At 34.1% G+C, this 23,838-nt stretch overlaps 1 pseudogene; it reads right to left on the bottom strand.

The window, feature by feature from the left end:
* Positions 1-2,274: 2,274 nt before the first annotated feature.
* Positions 2,275-23,838, bottom strand: part of LOC149140516 (protein trichome birefringence-like 11) — a 53,009-nt pseudogene continuing 31,445 nt past the window's right edge.

Here is a 23,838-nt window from a genome sequence, read left to right as displayed (position 1 = left end):
GAATCTTGTTGAATGTTCGTTATTGTGTTAGTTCATCACCTTAACTTGTGGACTATTTTGCATGTTAGCTGATGGTGTCATTATGCTCATGTGTTCCTTTTAAGTTGCATACTATTACAATATTCCAAGGGGTGCACTTCCTTATCCCTTCGTGTGTTGTAACCTTCACGCATCGCACTTGACTTTCCACAGGGTCACACACTTGCTCTCACCAAAGTTACCATAGTTCATTCTCCCTGTTTTCGCAGTCAAGGCATAACATTACCACCCACTATTGGGACTCCTACTCCAAATAGTGTGAGGTCTAGTTGGGAATTCATATTGAGGAGATCCATTGAATGTTTGTGGGTCCAACATCATCAACAAGAATACAATGAATCAAGCAAGTAAGTAAAGACTTAGAAATTAAATTTGTTGAAATAACGAGACAAAAGTGGAAGAAGACATATATAGAAATGTTGGCATGCACCCTATCACATAGATTTTATTTTATTATGCTTTTCTCAATCCATGAGTTCATCAAGTCCCCACTCTTCACCAACTCTTCATCTATAAGAGGTGTATCCATGGCATGGCATTGCAAGCACCACAATAGTTTGTCACTAGACCCACAATGATGTGATTTTTCCACATCCAAAATGCCAACAACATATACATAGTAGACTCCATCAGTATTATTAAGCACAAGATTCTTGGGCCAAAGCATGGAGTTGGGTTACACTTTTGCCGAAATGAGTGCGCGTTTTGCTAAAAAATGAATGCTCGATCAAGCAATTTTAAGTGCTCGATTGAGAAAATTTTAAGTGCTCAATCGAGCTGTTGAGGTGCTTAAAAATAGCTCAATCGAGTCGTTTTCTAACCCGAGTTGACAGCTCAATCGAGAGTTATGGCTCAATTGAGAGTTATGGCTCGATCAAGTTGTATATTTTAATCTAACCTTTGGCTTGATTGAAAAATATAACTCAATCGAGCATTATTTATACTTAAAATACCCCAGCCGAGACTTGCACAAGTCATTTTGCTCAAACTGCGAAAGGAAAAAGGATTCAATGAAACATTTCTAAGGTCAACTGAGATGGAGGAACTCAATCTAGCTATCCATCAACCCCACGAATGACCCAAAGGCACAAGCTGAGGTATGTTTCTTGTCATTTTCGTCTCTTTTATTTAATTTTTTCTGCAAAATGAAATAAATTAATTTGATAAAAAACCTAGCATACAAAAAATCCTGAAAGTCACCATGAAAACCACAAAAAACCACTAAGAAAACCATTGAAAACCACAAAAAACAACTTAAAAAACCACCAATAAAACCTTTGAAGACCAAAAACAACATAGAAAACCACCAAGAAGACCCTTGAAAAGCACCAAAAAATTACTATAATTTAGGTTTTTTTTTAACAGGTTTATTATAAATATTTTCTATGGTAAATTTTATTTTTAATTATTTTTCATTTTAAATATTTTTTCTTTAGTAAAATAAATTTTCAAAAAAAAAAAGATTTATTGTTATTAAAAATGCATTTCAAATTTCAAACAAATTTGATAAAAAAATATAGCCCAAAATATTTCAAAATAGAAAACAATTAAACTATAAAACACCAATAAATAAATTAGAAACTTTTATCTGACATAATGAATATTGTGGTTCATGGTGAACCTCTATTAAATTAAATAAGAAATTTTATTTCATTTTTTAAATTTAAATTAATTATATTTAAATAAACAATTTTTAATAACAAATATAGGAATTTGTTTTATAAAATCAATTGTATTTTAAAAAAGTATTTTAAATAATATTTTTTATTAATTATCTATATATATATATATATATATATATATATATATATATATATATATATATATATATATATATATTTTGAATTTTTCTACTCCAATATTGATATAATTTTTTTTTACATAGAGGCAGCGGCCTCGAGAAGTCTAGCCCAGATAGGCGGCATACTCACATTAGATAGCTGAACACTGACCAAAAGAGCTTCTAGGACCAGGACCATGACTAGTGAATAGAAACAAAATACACCATTGTCAGAACTGTAGACTGACCAGAGGTAATTCAAGGACCAAAACAGATTGGCTGGGCTCATATATGTAAACAGGGAAGCGCTGCCTAGTTCAAAACTGTAATCTGATCCATTAAGCAACTCTGACCATAACTTTGAGCAACGGGGAAACAAAAACGAAAGAACGCAGACCTGTTTAAGCTTCATGAGTGGTGGAAGGTGACTCTTCAATGATACGACACCCATAATTTTAGGGGTCATCATCCTGAGAGGGATGGCCCTCTTTTCCTGAAGAACCGCCACCAGTAGGGACACTCGGACCAGCTTGAGTTTGCATGTCCTGGGTAGCAGTACCACCAAGATCCTTATTCTGCTTGTTGTAAAACTAAGAAGTGTCAGGTGAATCTTTCGCCCTCATCTCCATAGTCACTCCTGGAGTTGCGGCCACTAGACCAGCGGTACCCTCGTGAAGCTCAATGGTGACTTAGGCTATGAAAGAGTAATTACTGAGAGTACAGGGGAATTGAAAACGAGCAGTGTGAGAGTGAGAATTGTGAGAGCTCATCGCTGAGTTATGCTGCCCTCGACCTCGTCCACAACCACTCCTGGTAACGAGATAGCGATCAGAGCAGAAGCCCGAGGAGTAAGAGAAGGAGTCAGAGGTAGAGGAGGAGGGCTGGTAGATAACTCACCCACAGGAGCTTCCCCTCTTGCAGCTGGCGCAATTTGGGCATGATGGAAAGAGCAGGAGGAGCTGAACAGGCAGTAGAACAGTGAAGGCGGGGGGAGACTGAAAGGGGCCTTGCTTCGGCACGTAGAGGAGCACTGAGAATGACAGAGGACGAGTGATACTTGAAATTGTAGGAAGGACTTTGTAAAACATCAAATCCCGGCTGTGAAACAACACCGCAATCCTGAGCACAACGATTCCCTAGTCTGGTCCGAGAGCAGGGCTCTGCGGCAACGAGGGAGCAATACACTCGCAGGGGAGGAGCATTGAGGAATTGGAGGGGTGCCATAACAGAAGAACAAGAAGGCTGGTATGGAGGGACGAGCTGCATTAACGCAACATTGAAGGTGTTTGCAGAGAAAATAAAGGCTGGAAACACACGAGGCCAGATGGCGGTGGTAATAAGCCATGCGCCAACCCACCAAGCCGCCCTCGTACAGAGCTTAGTACTACACACCTGCATCCGAGAATTTAATTAAATACTATTAACCCCCTATATATATATATATAAAATCAAATGTTATATTTAAATAAATTTATATTTGAAAAATTATTTTTAATAATAAATGTAGTAAAATTTGTTTTATAAAATTAAGTATACTTGAATAAAATATTTTAACTAAATTAAAAGTCTAAAACAACTTTTTTTATTTAATTTTATTATATATATATATATATATATATATATATATAAAACAAAACATAAAGTTATATATATAGATGTTAAGTATAACTATAACTACTATAATATAAATATATATAACATCTAACACTTTATATATATATATATATATATAGTTATATTATTACAATAACTATATATATAATAGTTATAGACTATCTATATATATATAAAAGAGACATAATTAGATATATAAATTTTATTTACCCTATATATATATATATATATATATATATGGAACCAAATAGTATATTTAGATAAATTTATATTTGAAAAATTATTTTTTAATAACAAATATAGTAAAATTTGTTTTATAAAATTAAGTTTACATGAATAGAATATTTTAACTAAATTAAAAGTCCAAAACAATTTTTTAATTTAATTAAATTTTATTAACCAATATATATATATATAGAGAGAGAGAGCTAATAACTCTTATATATTATGTTAAGTATAATATATATATATATATATATAATAACATAGTGTGTAACTCAACTATATGACTAGATATATAACATAACTATAGCTATAACATTTCTTTCTCATACATATTTAACATAATGTGCTTTTCATAATTTAACATAAGATGAATGATGCTCAACAACTTTTTTAAGGCTCGAGTTGAACTATAAACTATAATTTTCCTTAAAATTTTCATTACTCGTATTTGTAGAATTGTTTAGTATAATGATGTACATGACAATTATATATCTCTTAGTTCCCACCCTTATTGAATTATTAGTTAAGTAATGATTTTGTAACTTATACTTCCTATATTGGGGTGTTAAGAGGTGGAGGGATTCTCATTAATCCCGAAGGAAACATTGAAGACAAATATGCTTGGGGCCTAGGTAGGAAGACAAACAATCAAACTGAAGCTTATGGTTTATTCCTAGGACTTTCTGTGGCTCAAAAAAATGGCATCAGGAAGATCCATGTCTTAAGAGACTCAATGCTGATAATAAAACATATGAAATACAATTCATCAACAAACAACATGAATCTAAATCAAATCATTCAGAGATCCCAAGGTATGATTCCTCTCTTTGATATGGTGTCATTCTTTCACATCCTAAGAGGGAATAACTAGGAAGCAGATAAGCAACCAAATCTAGCCTGTCATTTGAATGCAGAAAGAAGTATAGTGAATGAAATAAAGGCAATGCTATTCATTCCCTAATCATGGTCAAGTTTTTCAATCATTGGACTAGGGAAGGCACTCTTGGCACGACCAAGAGATTAGAAAATTAAAGCAACATGGAAAATTTGGGGTTCGCAACTATATATCCCTTGCCCCCCCTTCTCTCCCTTCATTCTTTATATTTCCTCCCCACCCCTTCCTCCCCCTACCCTCCTCTCCCATGTCACTTCTCCTCCCTAGCACTCATCACCCTTCTCCATTCCATTCAGTGATGCCTCCACTCGATACGATCCATCTCCCACTCCCCCGACCCTGTCTCATCAGACTTCACTAAGCTCGGACCATCCTCACACCTCGTGGCATAGGTAGGTTCACCTTGCTGCCACAACGTGGCTGCTCCCATCACATATGTACTACACATGGTTCTGGGAGGTCTCACAATGTGAGAACCTATCCCTCACGGCATATAAACTATTGCAATGGTCAGTGATCCAACACGGGAGAATTTAAGATAATGGGAGAGCATCAGAAACATTTAATCCCTTTGATCTGAATTGCTCAGACTGTGCGTGGGAGGAAGGCATGGGTAAGGATGAAGGATGAAGAAAAAATAGAGAAATTATTGTGGATCATTGGGATCTCAGCATCATAAGTACCAATTTCCAGTCTTGCATCAGAATCTAGACCTACATATTCTATAAATCGGATAGCTGTTTGATCTTATGTCATGGTTTTTGGTTAGTTTTTGCTGAGGTGGTCTCTACGAAGGCCTGATGACTGAGGATGAGGCCACTAAGCAATAGTTGTGGGTTTCGGGTCAAGGTGTTGACCATAAGAGTGGTCACTAGTGGTGTGTGCAGTTGGGCAAGGAAGTTCTGTGTTGATAAGTTGAGTATTGGTAAGCTGAGTGTTGGTAAGTTGATTGCTAGTAAGTTGAGTGCTGGTAAGCTGAGTCAGGTGGGGAAGTTTAAGTAGCAAAATCAGGGCTTTGTGTTGATTACCCAGAATAATTCTGAGTGGGGGGTTCACGACACCTTAGATATTGGCACTCAAGTAGCTCCCCTGTGGTGAAAATGAGTGTGGAGAGTAACTCAATGGAGGAGGGTTCAATGTCCTATTCCTGGGGCCGTCAGTGGCCTAAGACGAGGAGTTCAAGGGAGGGGAAAGCTCAGAAAGGTGGCATCAGTATGCAGACATGCAAGGATTGTGTGCAAGAGCATATGTAATTCAAGGAGGGTCTAGCTATTTTTCATAGGTTCATCCGAGTCAGTAGCAGAAGGAGGCACTGGATATGTAGGAGCAACAACTTGAAAAGAAGGAGCGCATTTGACAACTGGAGGATGAGGTAGACGCATGGAGACAACAAATTGAGCTTCTACGAGAACATCCCGAGCACTAATGGAGAATATACTGGACTCGATCTTAATAGTCCATCACTGATGGAGGAGTAATATGTTTTCTCTCTCAGTTTAAAAATGTTTTTTGATGGCAAAATATACATGTAAATATTTACTATATCAGTATTGTAGAATGTATAGCCATAGGCTACCAGTTATGGGATATTTTTTTGGAACTTTGAGAAAAAAATTCTTAGGGAAGGGATGGTGAACAAATGAAATTTTAGAAGCCCTCGACGGGCTCAAAATTTTGATGTAAACTCCAAATTCTGAATGCGAACAGGTGTGATTTATATATAATTATACTACTCTTTCTAGTTTAAAGAAAAACTTACACCTCCTATATTTTTATTTAATTATATAACTGTTAGGATATTCCGACACATAGGAAGTAGTTAAGTACAACTTGGTCTAGTTTAGAGTTAGGTATAGAGTTAGGTAAAGTGTGTTTCTTTACCGTTGTACATATTGTAACTTACAATCCGACGGTCACGATATGTAGTGATCTGACGGTTCATTCTCTCCTCGGTATTACCGAAACTTGATCCGTGGCTTGACACCCGATTGGTCCATGAGTTCTATTTAAAGCGCATGGAGGGTCATTGTTCGGGAAATCCGTGCATGAGAGAAGCTTATGTAAATTTTCATTCTTTGATTAATAAATTTCCTGTAGTAGCCACGTTGGTGCAGGCGGTGGACTGTTTCCGTCTTTGAGGGTTTTAACCACGTCAAAAATACTGGTGTATTGATCTGTGATCTGGTTGTGAGCGGTGTCCTTTTGGTGTTCTTTCTGAGGAATTTACCCTGTAAATTCCTACATGGTATCAAAGCTATTTGAGGGCCGCGTCCGTTGGTGATCCAAATCTGAAGCCGATAGAACTGCATGCGGCTGTCGTTTCCTAGATCTGCTGTTTCTGACTGCTTTCGGGCCGAGAGGACTGCTCTGTTGCGTTTGGAGCATCTGTTCCAGTGAGGAACCCCTTTCGTTTCACGCGAAAAGGTTTCCGTTAGCCCTAGCTGCGTCATTTTTCAGATCGGGAGGTATACAGTGTTTTTGCAGTTTACTGTTATTTTCTCTCTGCTTATTTCGGTTTCGGTTTATTTACCCTTTTTTTTAACCAGATCTATACCTTTCATTTCTGCGTATGCTCTTTTCCCTGCGACTCTGTGTGATCTAGGCAAATCAGAAACAGAAAGGAAGGATTTTTCTCATGCGTATGCTCTTTTCCCTGCACCTTAGTGTGATCTCGGAAAATCAGAAACATTGAGAAAAATATTTAGTTTTTCGGCTAAAGCTAACTTTGAGATTTTTTTTAAAAAATATCTAGTTTTTTGGATAAAGCTAACTTCGAGCCGCAAGGTTCGTTTTTCTTTGCATATTCGTGTTGAGTTTTGTGTTTTGTGTTTTGTAGGGAAAAAGAGCTTTCTCAAGGCAAGCACGCAAACCGAGGCCCCCCCCCCCTCTCTCTCTCTCTCTCTCAAACTTTTTGTATAGATCAATTGGTTCAAAGCTATTTTAAGAGAGTAGAGGTCTTGGGTTCAAGTCTCCATTTTGTGAGGGCGGATTTTTTTCATTCCCGCACATTCGCGCACTTTGACGGCACCTTCAACAAATTTTTTTCAAAAAGCCATAACTTCTTCATCCGGAAGCCTTTTTCAGAGCCGTTTTTTTTAAAACAGCCTAATTTTTCGAGATCTATCCATTGGGACACTTACTTTCAGCATCTTCAGCTTCAGTTTTTTTTTTTTTTAAATGGAAAGTCCATGCCAAGTCATTCTTGACAGCACTAACTACTTCCAATGGATAGCCTACATGGAAGATTTACTTAGAAGTAAAGGTCTCTACAGAATAGCCACAGACCAAGAGAAGAAACCAAAAGATGAAGACAAGGCTGCAAAATGGGAAAATAGACAAGATCAAGCACGTGGTTTGATAGGGATGCCTATTTCTCCTGATCTTAGATTCCATATTGCAGAACTTGAGACTCCTCATGAAGCATTGGAAAAAACCGCTAAAGTTTTTGGGATTAAAAATGAAATTAGAGCCCATCAACTTGAAAATGAGTTGCTTACTTTGGATCCTAATAATTTTTCTTGCATTGAAGATTTCTTGTCCAAATTCAAGACCCTTAGATATCTCTTGGAAGGTGTTAAGGTTAAGAAAGAAGATGGTAACCTTATTTATTCCATCCTTACTAAGTTGGGACCAGCCTACTCTGTATTTGTTTCCACTTTCCATTCTACAAGGGAAGCTTTCATTTGTCAAGGAAAAGACTACAAGGCCCCTTCCTTTGACTCCTTTTGTGATTCCTTAATAAGAGAACAAGAAAAACTCTTACACCTTGGTCTTCTTAATCTTGGAAACTCTTCCACGAAAGCGTTAGCCGCCCAGCAGCAACCAAATTCAAAGAATCCTAAGAAGTCATATCCTCAAAAGAAGATCCAGTCCAGCATCAGCGCAGCAAACACATTGAACTACACATGCACTTCATCAGAAAGCTCATTCATGACCATGTTCTTGAAGTGCAATATTGTTCAACAGATGATCAGGTTGCAGACATCTTCACAAAGGCTCTCACAGAGGCGAAGTTCACTAAACTTCGATATATGCTTGGAGTTCAGGAAGTTGTCACTAAGGGGGGATAGGCTCTAGTGCCTCCTTCCTTCTGCTGTTGTGTCATATTTGTAAATCCTTCAATCCTATCCCAAGTTTTTCTTAAGGGGGGATGTTAGGATATTCTGACACATATGAAGTAGTTAAGTACAACTTGGTCTAGTTTAGAGTTAGGTATAGAGTTAGGTAAAGTGTGTTTCTTTACCGTTGTACATATTGTAACTTACAATCCGACGGTCACGATATGTAGTGATCCGACGGTTCATTCTCTCCTCGGTATTACCGACACTTGATCCGTGGCTTGACACCCGATTGGTCCATGAGTTCTATTTAAAGCACATGGAGGGTCATTGTTCGGGAAATCCGTGCATGAGAGAAGCTTATGTAAATTTTCATTCTTTGATTAATAAATTGCCCATAGTAGCCACGTTGGCGCAGGCGGTGGACTGTTTCCCTCTTTGAGGGTTTTAACCACGTCAAAAATACTGGTGTATTGATCTGTGATCTGGTTGTGAGCGGTGTCCTTTTGGTGTTCTTTCTGAGGAATTTACCGTGTAAATTCCTACAATAACACAATATATATATATATATATATATATATATATATATATAGAGAGAGAGAGAGAGAGAGAGAGAGAGAGAGATATAGATATAGATATATATAAGTATATATAAGTTTTGATACATACATTAAATCTATGATGAAAAGTTCATTTAAAGGTCAAATATATAAACATTTTGACTCTTTTCTAATTTGTACCATATCATTTCATTCTATAGTGTGTCATACCAGAAACATTGTCTTCATGTGCTTGCACCTAGCACACATCATGTGTCAAAATCAAACATTATAAGAACTTTTCTTATGAAGTATTTGGTTGACATGAAGTTTTATTAATTTTGCAAATAGGTTTATTTCATTTTTTTTACATATATTTACATATTTATTCTCTATGAATAAAATGTATTAGTTATAAATGAGAAAAAGTGTAAGTTAGATTTTCAAGGTCACATTCTTCGATTGCATTTACATGGAACTCAATACTTTGGTTGACAATTTATCAAAATAGACACTCTATTTAGTTCATGAATTTAGCCTAGATTATTCTACTTGAGTTTATAAATGGTTTTCTTGTCAACATTCTTTCTATGTTAACATTTTTTTCTTAGATTAGTTTATATGTATTATATGTAATTTGTAGAGCCATCTCCCATACACCCCCAAACCACAACCCTTCGGAGTGTTAGGGGATATATTATACATGGTCGGACTAGATCATGTAGTCATACTAGAGTGTTTGTTGCACTTGTAGATCCTTGCTCCAACACAAGTCGGAGTGTCAAAGGCAGTGCTTCTATCTTTGTTGATGAACTTGCTATAGATAGTGGACCTTCTTCACCTGTTACATTTATACATATTGCATTTTAAGTCCTCTTTAAACTTTATCTGTTTATGTCTTGAAATAGACTTTAATTTTTAAATCGTCTTCAATTGATGTGTTCGAATTTAATGTATATGTTATTATTGTTCGAGTTTGTTATGTATTTATTAAATTATATTTATGATTTGCAGATCCTCAGTAAGGCCAGGAGAGCATAAAAGTGCAATTCCGATCCCTCCATGGAATGACGCTATATGCAATGTCACAATTGAGGATTTTAGGGCCCAACAGACATGGATCACATGAGAGTTGGATAAAATCTCTGCTAGTTCACCTACTAGGCATAGTTTGTCTCTGATGTTGGATAACATCAACAAGTTAATTGATCCATACTAGAGGGAAGGCCCATAAATCCACCTCCTATATTCCATACATAAGATTAGGAGGCTAGAGGTTAGAGGCCCACATACTTGGAAGGTAGTGAAAGATGCCACCAAGAACATTGATATTCATGGGGAGTTGTTTGACATCCCTCCGGAATGTCATGTTAGACATGCTAGTCTAATTCCGCTAAAATATTTTAAGAATATTGATGTGGCCCATTTGTTCTATGATCGATTCATTGCAGCTTGGGGCTAGTTCCCCCACCATTTTTATATGTAGATTTTGTGCTACATATGAAGCCACATTACACTAGCATCGGATCTAAGTTTTATGGACCTCATTTGGGACATAGTTATGAATGTGTCAGGCTCGTAGGGACCCCACGCATGTAGCACCACCTTTGATATTGTTTTCATGACCATCTTGTAGCATGGTATTTCTGACGGAGCTAGAGAAGTTGTCACAACTTGGTGCTAAGACTAGGCATACCATTGAAGATAGCATGCAGAGGACATTGGCCATTTCACATGTCACATTGCGTGGGGAGATAAGAAACCAACCTTCATTGCCTCATGGCCCACTAGTTGCATTACATGATGATTCATATCTCGAGAGTCGAGGTCATGACCAACTTTTGTCATATGCACGTACGTGTCATGATACCATCTGTAACACTTGGAGGGTGCACGACCCATGTGACATAGACCAGGTACATATATATGAGACTTTTGACTCTTATCGTCAAATTTTACATTATTTATATTAATAAATTCATGATAACATGCATGCACAACCCAACTACACAGATGAGCTTATGAGGTCATCTGAGGGAGTCAAAGCAACCTCCTCTAGTGCATGTTTCCATGGCTCAGTCTCCTCCACCTCCATCTCCACCTCATAACACTCATGAACTAATAGTTGAGGTGAATTTTTTTATTCATAATATTTCAACAATTTTTTTTTTTAAGTTACATGTATGCATGCTAATTAATTTTTAGACTAATTATAATTTATCGTTGTCATTGTGTGCACAGGCCCAGATGTGGAGGGGTGTCAATGTTATAGTTATGTGCACACATGAGTGGGATGTTGGGTATGGAGGCATTGGGCCACAGGAAGGACATAATCAAAATGAGATTGATCAGACCCCCATCCCACCTAACTTCCATTTGCACTTGACTGAGTCATAGGTTAGGGACTATTTAAATGCACAATTCAAAATCATTTATTTCCATATTGTTTATTTTTTTACAAATAATGTTTTAATTAGTTTTAATTTGAATCTCACTCTGCACAATAGAACACTCGTAAGAGTTCTAGAAGTGATCATTTCTAGAGTGGACCATAGCTAGTTTGTATAATTTTAGGCCCATTTCATAAGGCATATTCACATATGATGTACAAACTTTGTATATTTTCATACATGGACAATTTATGGATGCATGAACATTATTTCAATTTATGGATGCTTATTATTTCAGTTTGTGGATGTTCATGTGTATAATGTAATTTGTATATATTTTCATATGGATAGTTTATTATCATACATAGCTAACAAGATAACAATTTTGACTTCTCAAGAAATAAACTAAGAAAATAAGTACAATCTTAGACTATGATGCAAGTCATTTTGATACTTAAAATGAACTAAAATATATGTTCATTGTTCAATCAAAATACACAAATATGATTGAAATAGATTTTAAATTCAATTTTAAAAAAATCTCTTCAACTAGAAATGTTCAACTAATAACTTGTTTTATTAAATTTTATTTATTTAAGGTCATCTACAACAGCTTAGTCATAAACATTATATAAGTCCTATGTATTGGAATTTAATATACCAAAAAAATAGTTAATGATATGTTATTTGATAATTTTATATAATTTTATGAACATTCCTGATTTTAGTTTGTTATCAAATGTTTCAATCAATTCCTTTTCTTAAGACATTCAATTAAGAACATTCAAGAAGTAAAATTTTACAAAACAACAATTTTGAATTCTAGTTTCATAGACTCATGAAATAATTACAATACTAATAGTTTACATCTTGAAATTTGAATTAAAATCATTGTAATTTTTAACATACGTTGAGTTGGCACTAAAAGACGCTTTCTACAAGCCAATATGACAACTAAAATTTCTATTTTGTAAAATTTTACTTCTTGAATGTTCTTAATTGAAGGTCTTAAGATAAAAAATTGATTGAAATACTTAGATAGAGAAATAAATTTAGGAAAGTGCATAAAATTATAGAAACATATAATTAATTGTTTAAATTAACATACATTGGCTGCACTAAAAGACACTTTCTACAAATTCATTATTAAATTGATGTACATCATATATTTTGGTTCATTTTAAGTATTAAAGTGATTTGCATCATAGTAATATTGTACTTATTTCCTTATTCTATGAAACTAGAATTCAAAATTGTTATTTTGTAAAATTTTACTTCTTGAATATTATTAATTGAATGTCTTAAGTTAAGGAATTGATTGAAACATTTGATAGCCAACTAAATTTAGGAATGTTCATAAAATGGATCATATCAACTTGGTTGTTATATACTGAAATGGATTTTCTAGAAACCAAATATGTATGACATGCATATAGATCTATGAAATTTCTTGCATGCTCAACAGGAATAATATACACATGACATTTAAAAAATTTAAGATGACAAATTTTTATTAAATCTAAATCTAAACCCCTTTTGATTCTAAAGCACCTCCTTGAAATTTGGTGTACTTTAGAAACTTAAGCACCTAAAGGAAACTAAAGTTTATATAACATATATGCACACCATTATGAATCCATCCTAGATAAGAGGGAAACATTTCTCTATTCAAAATTATAAAATTACAAGAGTATTCAACTATCACATTTATAGATTACAAAAATCATACATTTGAGATCTCTTATACTAGACCAAATTGCACTTGAATGCTATAGACTCAACATAAGGGCTTTCCATTTGCATCATCTACTCATCTGGCCAATGACTCATAGGAATGCAAGTCTCCATAATACGTTCATCATTTGATTCTGTCATCTTCCATCTCCTTGGCTGGCCTTTCTTTGTTTTTATTTCTATGAGATTGATCTGAGATGCTATGACTAGATGATTGTATTGACAAGATATATATTCAGGCATAAAATCTCTATAAATGATGTGATCAATCTATTTTTTAACCTTTTCAAAAAAATGGCCCATCACAACCATGTCACCAATTTGGTATGTGATTTATTCATCTTCATATGGTCTCACCAACCTACTTTACACCTGTGTGAATCGCATCAAATAGTAGGCCACATTCTCTTCATTCCCTGTGGGGTCAATGACAACAAAAACATCACCTATAACCAAAATATAAAATATGTATTAGTTAAATACGTACAATATTTCAATTAGTAGATGAAATTGTTAATGATAAATGAGCCACATACCTTCCCTTACAAGATCAGATACTTGATCATGATCAAGTGAAATAATGTCCTCTTCATTGTGCATATCTTGCCATGTCATAATTGGATGAGGTACCTTTGGATTAAGAGGGACATATTTCCATCCTTTCATGTACCATGCGTTTCACGGTGATTAGGTCTACACCCATCAACACCAATGAAAAACTCACAAAAATATGTGAGTTTTCTTGTCTCGATGGAAAATATTTCCCCCATGTCTTTGCTCTGCATTGATTGTAATTCTCTTGTTCCTTATATAGTATTATAATACCAAGGAATAGATTTATTCACATTGCCAATTTCAATATTCCAGAAGAACCTATGCACAGGCCTTGTAGAATCATGACCTTCATGTCCTAAATGGGATCTACACCAGTTGACTATCTCTCTTGATGATTTGAGTCGATCTACATCATGACGCATTTGGTAGCCCTAAGTGCTCGCTTTACATAAGAACCTACACCATCATGCTCACCCTTTCCATGTCCTATTTCAAAGTAGCTCCAAGTATGCTAAATTTGTGTCTTCTTGTGTAGTCAACTCAACCAATAAAAATTTTGTGTTGAATTGAAATGCCCTGCGTGACCATCTAACCATATCCAATGCTCCATGAATTATATGCTTTTTTTTTAATGATCCATAAATCAGTTCAAAACAATGTTGCATGAAAAATAAGTCATGATCATGATCATCATTTATGTAAAAGTGATACTCCTTAATCACATCACGTGACTCATCAGTGCTATCCATACCATCAATGTTCAATTGTGCATCTCTGTAAAAAACATGTACCAATATGGACACTTGGTCTAAGTGATAATACTCACTTTGTATCTTTGTCTGAGGAGAAAATGTGTAATTCTAAGAAAATTCCACCACTGATAAGATTGTTCCTATCTGAAATACTTCGAGAGAATGCTTAAATTTTAACGCTTTCCACCTAGACATGTGTGAGTGTTTGGTATATTTATAGATATGGTTTTGAAACACCCCCGTGAACTGTGAAATAGGAATCACGTCCTCAACATAGTTTATCCTCTTAGGTGGTAGAGTTGAAGAAGATGGTTGATTTCCCATGACATACTCATAATAATTCCATGTGATGGTGGCATATGACATCCTAGACTAATTGGGAAGCAATAAGAAAGTTCCTATGGAGCAACGTCAAATCACCACATTTAATGCATCTTCTCCCATCTATACATATTTTCTTGCAATATAACTCTTCTGGCTCCCTTATGCAAAATATTGATGAAACAAAATCACGCATTGTAGGAGGAGGAGAGTCGTCGTGACAATCCTTCTTGTAAAATTCCAAGAAAGTGTCATAATGAAGCTTAAATTCAATATGATATCGGCAGCAACACGTGTCATGGATTGTATTAGGCTTAATAAATCATGTCTTCAAATTTTGAAACATCCTTATGTATATCTTCACATGTCAATTGCTTTCTTTTAATTCCTCGAATAGTGCAGCTTTTGTCATTTCTACAATGTGCTTAGCATGTTCCTGATACTCACCTTTAGCTATGATATGTTGTACGACATGCTTTCTATTTGGAATAGCATGAGAATGGCTCTCCCAAAATTCTACCACAAATTCTTTGATTCCTGTTGTAAGCCTGTCTTGGTAGGGTTTCCTGGTGAAAATAGCCTAACAAGAAGATTCATCATTTTCATTCACTCGAACCCTGAATTTGGTATGTTTGTGCAAGGGTTTTCTCGAGACATGGAGAAATTTTGACATTATTGCCAACTTTTGTTGTCTTTATGTACTTGGTGCAACAATAACAGTTGTAATTGCCCTGCGCGTAGCTCGAACATCGGGTTTTCTTGATTTTCCAAACATAGTGAATTCCTTTGACATATTTTTAGTGACATTCATACTTGTATTCTTTCTTTTAGAATCTTGGACACCCAAAAGCTTTATGGCATGTTTTAGTTTCTTTTGTTTGATCAACCCGTGTAGTATTTGGGATTGTGCAACAACTGAATGTTTCTCAAAATGTTGTGGAATGATGTTATTGACATGGTCTCTAATAGTGAAAGAAGGGATATGCCCTCCAAGGTTCTCTATTATGCTTGCATCCAAATTTTCTACAAATAGTCCACCCCTTCACAAAACACTACAACTCCCTGTTATCCTATCAACTTGAGAGGAAACAAATTGTTCTTCCAGTGGTTTATTAGCTTGATAGGGAAAATATTCTTCCTCCATTGGTATGTTAGCTTGACATGGCACATGTTTAAAGAGAAGATTTTTTAGTGAAAATCACATCATAATTCATTTGTCGACGCGTTTCGAACCAACAAGTGTGGTTCATCATCAGGACATGTTGAAGAACCAGATCATGGCTACAGGTTAAATAGAGAGAGCAGATCATTCAACAACTATATTTGACTAGGAAGCGACTATATTGGACCGGGTAACTGAACTGGACCAAGAGATAGGGACAGGGAAAAATAATTAGTTAATTAATTAATAAGTTATTTTTGTTATATTTATTTCCATTAATTATTAAATGTAATCATTTGTATTTAACTAAATTGAGTATAAATGAATAACTAATTAATAGACCTTTTTTATTATTTAAAACTATATAAACTATATACAAACCTTATATTATTATTATATGAAATAATAATAAAAAATAATAAATGTTTATTAAATGGATAACCTAATTAGTTAGATAATTAGTTAGGTCAAATATAAACATTGAATGATATGCTCTGTCTATTTAACCTATAGCCATGATCTGGTTCTTTAACTTGTCTTAATGATGAAGCACACTTGTTGGTTCGAAACGTGTCGACAAATGAATTACGATGTCAATTTTACCGAAAACTCTTCTCTTTAAACTTGACATGGATCACAAAAGCCTAAATTCAACAATGGCACAAGTTGTTCCCATCGTGATAATTGATCATCTTGATAGGGTGCATGTTCCTCTAGTGGTTGATCAGGTCCATAGGGCACATATTGATTATCATTTGGTTGATTAGCTTGATGGGACACATCTTCTTCCTCATGTGGTTTTTAAATTTCCATCGCTACATAGTGGAATACAAAATATAATTTTAAGTTAAGTGAATCATCATCATAAGACAAGTGAATAATAAATCTACACAAGTTTATTTAAGAAATCACCCTAGGTGGAAGGTCATGATATGATTTGATATTAGGAAACTAGGTAGCAAAAGTTGACATGCACCAAGGGTTATAAGTTCAAACATGGAAATAAAAGGGTTTGGAGCTTAGGGAAAGATGGTTCGAAGAAGAGCGCACTAGTAAAGGTATCGGTCCCCGTGTCAACAAAAAGGGTGATGCAGAATATGATGAAATATAAAAGAATTCATAATCAATCAATACAAATCAATTTGGAAGCTAACTTTTCAACGTAAGTGTGCTTTATCTCAGTATCATTCAAATTTTGAATCAAGTAGTATATAGGGTGTTCATCCCCTTGGTCATCCTATTGAGCCACTACCATAACAATGGTAGTAATATATGTAGCAAGATACAAAAAATAATATCGTTGATAGTCAGGGGGATATAACAATGATGCTTGAACTAGGACATATTTCAAAGCATCAAAATCTTTTTGTGCCATATCATCCCAATGGAAGGGAACCCCTCTTTTCAGTAGATGAGTAAATCCTTTTATAAGTTTTTCATAACTGGGAATGAATCTCCATAGAAAGTTACCCTTCCCTTAGAGGCATTGTAACTGAATAAGTGAAGATGGTGCAGGCAAGTCAAGGATCACTTGCACTTTGACATGATCAATACAGATTCATTGTTTTGACATGTACGAATCCAATACGTCTACTGGACTGAAAAGAAAAGACACATTTATGTGGATTTAACCTGATGTTATAATGTCAAGTCTTCACATTGGATAGGTACTCATAGGAAGTGACAACTCTAGTTGATAAACTTCAAATGTGGTTTCAGAGGGAGTAAATTTTAATGTACCCTCGGTAGTTTTTGTTTTATTATTATTTCAACAGGTGTTGCCTCAAGAGGTAAAGGAGGCAATATTTTCATCTTACATGAGTGACAAGAGTGTTTTTGTTCCATGGTTTACTAATTAATTTTAAAATATTAAAGACACAAATCAAACACAAAGGGGTAACTAGGTAGATAAGGATTACCAGGTCAATATGAATTGTGGAATAATGTTTCCAGTACATGAAGGCAATCTCCCCAAATGTTTTGTCCAGTGTATCATAGATAACAACGCACCTGACTCAGTTACCTAGGGTTGGCTTTCATCCTAATCGGGACTTCCAAAATATACCTAGAGGTACATGGAAGTGCTTTCCGTGTTAGTGTTGTATATTATGTCATGTATGATAGGAAGCATTTTGATCTACTTTTCATACATCGAGTGTCGTATAATATACATGAAGGTATGTGGAGAACGATATGATATACTTACGTACGTGGAATACCAACTACCCCTAGAATGTAATGTAAAAAAGTAACGACAACTCCTATGTTTAAAGATGTCAGAACACGTCTTTAGCCTAGACCTTTATGTGTGTCGTTAATGTTTCAAATTATCCTTAGGTTAATTGAATCAATTTTAGTGTTGATCTTCAATTAGGTTTTAGTTTCAAGGATCACAAAATGAGTGATTACCAAATTGAAGGGCCAAGTTTATTTCATGAGATAAAACAAAATATATATCTATAAATTCATTCAATTTAATCAGCTATAAGATATAATACATAAATGCACACTCCATTGATACAAAAAGGAACATATTCAACTAATTTTTCAATATGTTAATATTTGAAATCCTACTATACAAGATCAAACTAGTTTGAAAAAGAATTCTTCATTACAAGCACCATATCATTTAATGTTTTAAAACATGTAACTAAAATTAGCATAAAACAATAGTAAGAATATCTTTCTTAAAGGAAGAACTTATCATAATTATAACAAATTTCACAATTACAAATAAAAAGTGGAAGAAATGTGGGATGAAAAGGACAATGAAATTGTTGATAAGAAAAAAAAATCAAGAGATAGAGGTTTTAGTGGATTTAGAGAACAAGGAAGATGCTTCAAGGTCTTACCAATAATGAATGTACATTGTTATCATTTGTGGTGAAGAGGGGCAAAAATTATTTGAGTGTTTTTTTTTGGGAGAATTTACATGGAAAATTTAGCATAACAATCAAGTAGGGCACAAGGAGGGGTAAGAGAATTTAAAAAACTATATGTTTCTACAAGGAACCTTTTTTATACATGTGCAAAGATGGATATCCAATGTCTTTTATGATTTCAATTACTTTCATCAAATCTCAACAAAGTTTAAAATAAAGAACTATTTTTTACTTTTGAACCATATTTTTCAATATGTTTCAAGATTATGTTTGTTTAGAAACAACTAGATGAATCTAATCGACATTAGATTGCCACAGTCTAAGAAGATTAACATTGTAGACATTTCTAGCATATCATCATTACATGCATGCTAATTTATTTCTTTTGCATTTATTATTTATGAATTTAATATTGATTAATCGCATGAGTCTTCCATGGAGCATTATAGTTATATGCAATAATACACTCCTTTTTATGCAAGCATGAATCTACACTACACTTTGCACGTCTTGAAAAAAATTGTTCTTTTAAAAAAATTCTCATATCCTTCATGTGAGAATTGAAAGATGAAACTTATGAGGTTTTCAAAGGCAAGGATCATCATTTAGGATTCAAATAACCATTAAATTTTATATATAATGATAAATGTTATGAAAGTTTAATGTTGTTAAATATATGTTTAACAAAAAATGTCTTAGATATCATTTTGGGATTCAACTGCGTTAAGTAAGTCATTCACGTATGACCATTTCCATGAGAGGTAGTCGTAACTGAATGGTTCATGAGGCACAATACTTGCTAAGGTTTTGCAAATGGGGTAGCAAGCTAAGTGGGCTTGATTGTGGGGAAAAAATCCATAGTTAAGCGCGCTTGAGCCAGAGGAGTTCTGGGATGGGTGACCTCCTGGGAAGTCCTGGTTACCGGGTGCAAGCCCCAGAAGTGATGATTGATGCTATGTGATTCGTTCTCCACATTTCACTAGTTTCAATCCCACTTCTTCACCTCTGTGAGCATCACCCGATGCAATGAGTGCTAAGTGAACTATTCAAAAATCATGAGAAATTAGTCAGTTACGACTACCTCTCATGGAAATGGTCATACGTGAATGACTTACTTAACGCAGTTGAATCCCAAAATGATATCTAATATAATGCACTGCGTAAACCCCCATACTTAAATTCAAAAAATGTCTTCTCAGTTCATGCACATTGGAAGTAGGGATATTCTTGCTCCTTGTATATCTTGCCACATTTTCTCTATTTTAAATCCTACTTTGCATATAAAACATTAATCAAACTAATGTTTATAGGTTTTGGAGCACCTATTTGACAACCATTTTTGCTAATCCCTCTTGCAAATAAATTGTCATGAATTGTAATTCATGTAAATAATATCGAAAATTATGTTCCAATGGTTTTATTTAGTTAAATCACATCCTTAGTTTTTGTGGGTTATCTTAAACCATTACAATTCAAAGGTGATTCATAATTTGCATGAATTCAAGTGGTTTAAAAAAAATTCAAGTATTTTTCAATAATTTGCATGGTTTCAAGTGGTTTTGAATCTATGGTTTCAAGTGGTTTTCTTTAGTTGATGTTACATCTCATTTTTTAACTACATGGTATTACTTTCAATGCTTATCTTATCTTAATTTTATTATTTCATTCTCCATATGTTTTTGGTTTTTAATCATATTTCTTAATGCATACAATATGGAGCAAGTAATATGAGAAGTGAGACAATTAGAATTATCTGTATTTGCATGAACTTCTTGTTCTCTCAATGCCTGGTGTCTTTTTCTCATCCTTTCTCTAGATTTATCTCATACTTCCTATGTGGATGGAAATTTCTTTCCTTTTCGAGATCCAAATCCCCAATTTCCCATGTTTGTTATGAACCTTTGTGTAATTTCCAAGCTATGTAATTTCTCTATAAAAGAATGTTTGTTGTTTTTTTTTCACAGTCGAATTTAGAAACAAAACTATTTGTTAATAGTAGAGGCTCGATTGAGCTATAGGCTCAATCGATCCCTTGATATGTATGATCCACCATTATTTCCATTAATAAAAAGTTGGTAAGGTCGCTAGTGGGCTAGCTTTTAAGGCTCGATCAAGCTGCTGGTTAACCATATATGCCACTCGATCAAGGGTTTCTTTAACACTTGATCGAGCAATGTGAATTTTGAATCTAAGCACTCAATTGAGCATTTAAAGTGGTTGATCAAGCTCTTGAAGTCCTAAAAATTGCAATTTTGGCAACTCTTCTGCAAGATTTCTCTGCAACCCCATTTTGTACCCTATTGGATTTAGGGCAGAAATTGTCCTTAAGTGGCAGAGTTGATCACATTTGATTTGTGAAATAATTCTCTATCCAATGGCCTATGAATTTGACACTTTTGATTTCATATGGTATTTTTCATTTAATTTCTTTTAAACATAACACTTGATATTTTTTTGGACAATTTCAAAGGGGCCGAATAAAAAATCAATAACATACAATATACACAATGAAAAAATTTCAAAAAATACCACTATCTTTGTTTATGAATCCTCTTCAAAAGGGTGCTCTTGGTTTTCAATTTATTTAAATACTTGAAAAAAAAACTTATGTGAACACGTTTCTCCAAAATGCAATTGAAATATTACTTTGCCAACTTCGAAAAAATAAATTAAAAAATTGCATAAAAAATAATTTTTTAATATAAAAACTTATTTCTCTATGTGTAGATCATGCTTATATATATATATATATATATATATATATATAGAGAGAGAGAGAGAGAGAGAGAGAGAGAGAGAGAGAGAGAGAGAGAGAGATTAAATTACTCTTTTTGGACTAATGTACGCTACATGAACACGTGCATATCTCTTAAGTTTTGTGAAAAAATTTGCAAGGACATATATTGCATCTAATAGAAAATTGAGAGATTATATGGCACTGATTTTTTTTGAAAAAAATATCATTAGGACATTTAATAGAAAATTGAGAGATTATATGGCACTAATTGTTTTTGAAAAAAATATCATTAGGACAACAACATAATTCTCCACATATTTTATTTTTACTCCAAATCAAAATTTATAATTCTTACATGAATTTTGAGGGGTGCAATTCGATAGAAAAGGAAAAACTGAAATTTCATTGCCACATTTGGCCCAAAAGTGTAACCCATCTTCATTCTCTCACCATTTTGATTGATTCCTTGATTACTGAAACCAACTTAATTGTTTCCTATTGGAGTAACTATATCTATAGCATAATCATGTCAAGAAAGTATGGAATTTCATTTCCTAAAGTTACACAACAGATGATATTGTTTCCTACAGATTCGAGAAGTGCTTCAATGATAATATATTGAAAAATGGAATTTGTTTCAATTTCTTCTTTGGGAACCAAGATGATTCAAAAATAAGTTGAAAAAAACTTAGAAGTCCATAGGAGAAAACACTAATCGAGTGAATTTGAACTCTACCTTTATAAATTTGTCCCTTTATAAAGTTGAAATGGTGAATTATAGATTTTTGTGTGTCCCATAAGAGGCTACCAAGTCATGGAAAAGGGCACCCCCATAGTGTTTTAGGGTTATTTTTACCCTTCGAATATATATTCTACCATAGACCATTATCATGCATTGTCTAAAATCCTGTAAGTAAATATGATTACATTATTTGGACTTTGCCCAATCTTATACAATGTAGAAAAGTGCAAAGATTTTCTAAGCATTCTATCTCATAGGTAGAGTATCGAAACTACACTAATAGGCATGTGTGTAGATACAAAAGGATGGAAATTTATTTGCAAGGAAAATTTCATTATTAGTGGAGTAACCAACCCATCAATTTCATCTAAATATTGATGTTCATTGTTTCCCTTTCCTCCATTTGACTTGCATTATCATGTTTACATGTCAATTTCAGATGAGAGTCCTACATCAATTAATTGGTAGATTTTTATATAAGAATCAGTTATGTTTCATTTGTTGGACCAAGTTTAAATTCATTTTTTCCAACATGAATGTTTCATATATTCACTTTGTTGAACCAAACTCGTGACATATATTTCCAGCCAGGATGTTGAATATGTTTAGCCTTGTTTGGTTTTGTATGAAAGTGGTTTGGACCAAGTAAGTAGTTGGTTGGGGTTGAGTATGTAGCTAGTATGGTACCAAGTATGTGGTTAATTATTGGATAAATCCCAAGGCAAGAGTGCTGAAGAAAAAATGGTTTTTATTTCCTATGCATATATAGATGACAAGAAAGTCAAAGCAATTATTTTCTGAAAACAGGAAATGACTCATACCAAAGCCAAAAAAGAATTGTTTAATTGCACTGGTTTTTTTAATTCTAATGCTTGCCTAGTTCACTCTTCAAGATCTAGGTAGTTTGACAAAAAAAAAAATCAGGAATTGTTTAATTGCAATTTTTTTTTTAATGCTTGACTAGTTCACTCTTCAAGATCTAAGTAGTTCGAAAAAACATTTTGCAAGCCTCTCATAGCATTGACCACTAAGAATGGGTGTGCTCTACCCTACTAGCATCCTTGAAGAATGCAAGCTATGATTCCAATAAGATATAGGCCAAAAAAACATGTTGGTTGGTCTAAAATTTAGGAACTAAAGGAAAAAAAACATTCCATGCACATATGAAAAATAATAAGTTATTTCCTAGAAAGAGTAAATAGATGAAAATCAAAGAAAGGTCCAGAATGGAGAGGAAATTTACTTGATATGTTGTTCGTGTTCTTCATGATTAAAAACTTGTGAATCTTTTGGGAGCTTTGAAAAGTAAATTTCAAGATGGTGACAATGATCTAAGTGTGATTTCTTGAACTCCTCTTCAATCTCTTCCATCCCTGATTATCTTTTTGTAATATCTGCATTCAACTCATCAAT

Source organism: Pinus tabuliformis, chromosome X (genome assembly GCF_031772625.1).
Source record: "Pinus tabuliformis cultivar Carrire ecotype Pingquan chromosome X, CPIR1, whole genome shotgun sequence".
Classification (NCBI taxonomy): domain Eukaryota; kingdom Viridiplantae; phylum Streptophyta; class Pinopsida; order Pinales; family Pinaceae; genus Pinus; species Pinus tabuliformis.
Note: the sequence above shows the minus strand (reverse complement) of the source record. Positions and strands in the feature narration are given on the sequence as shown.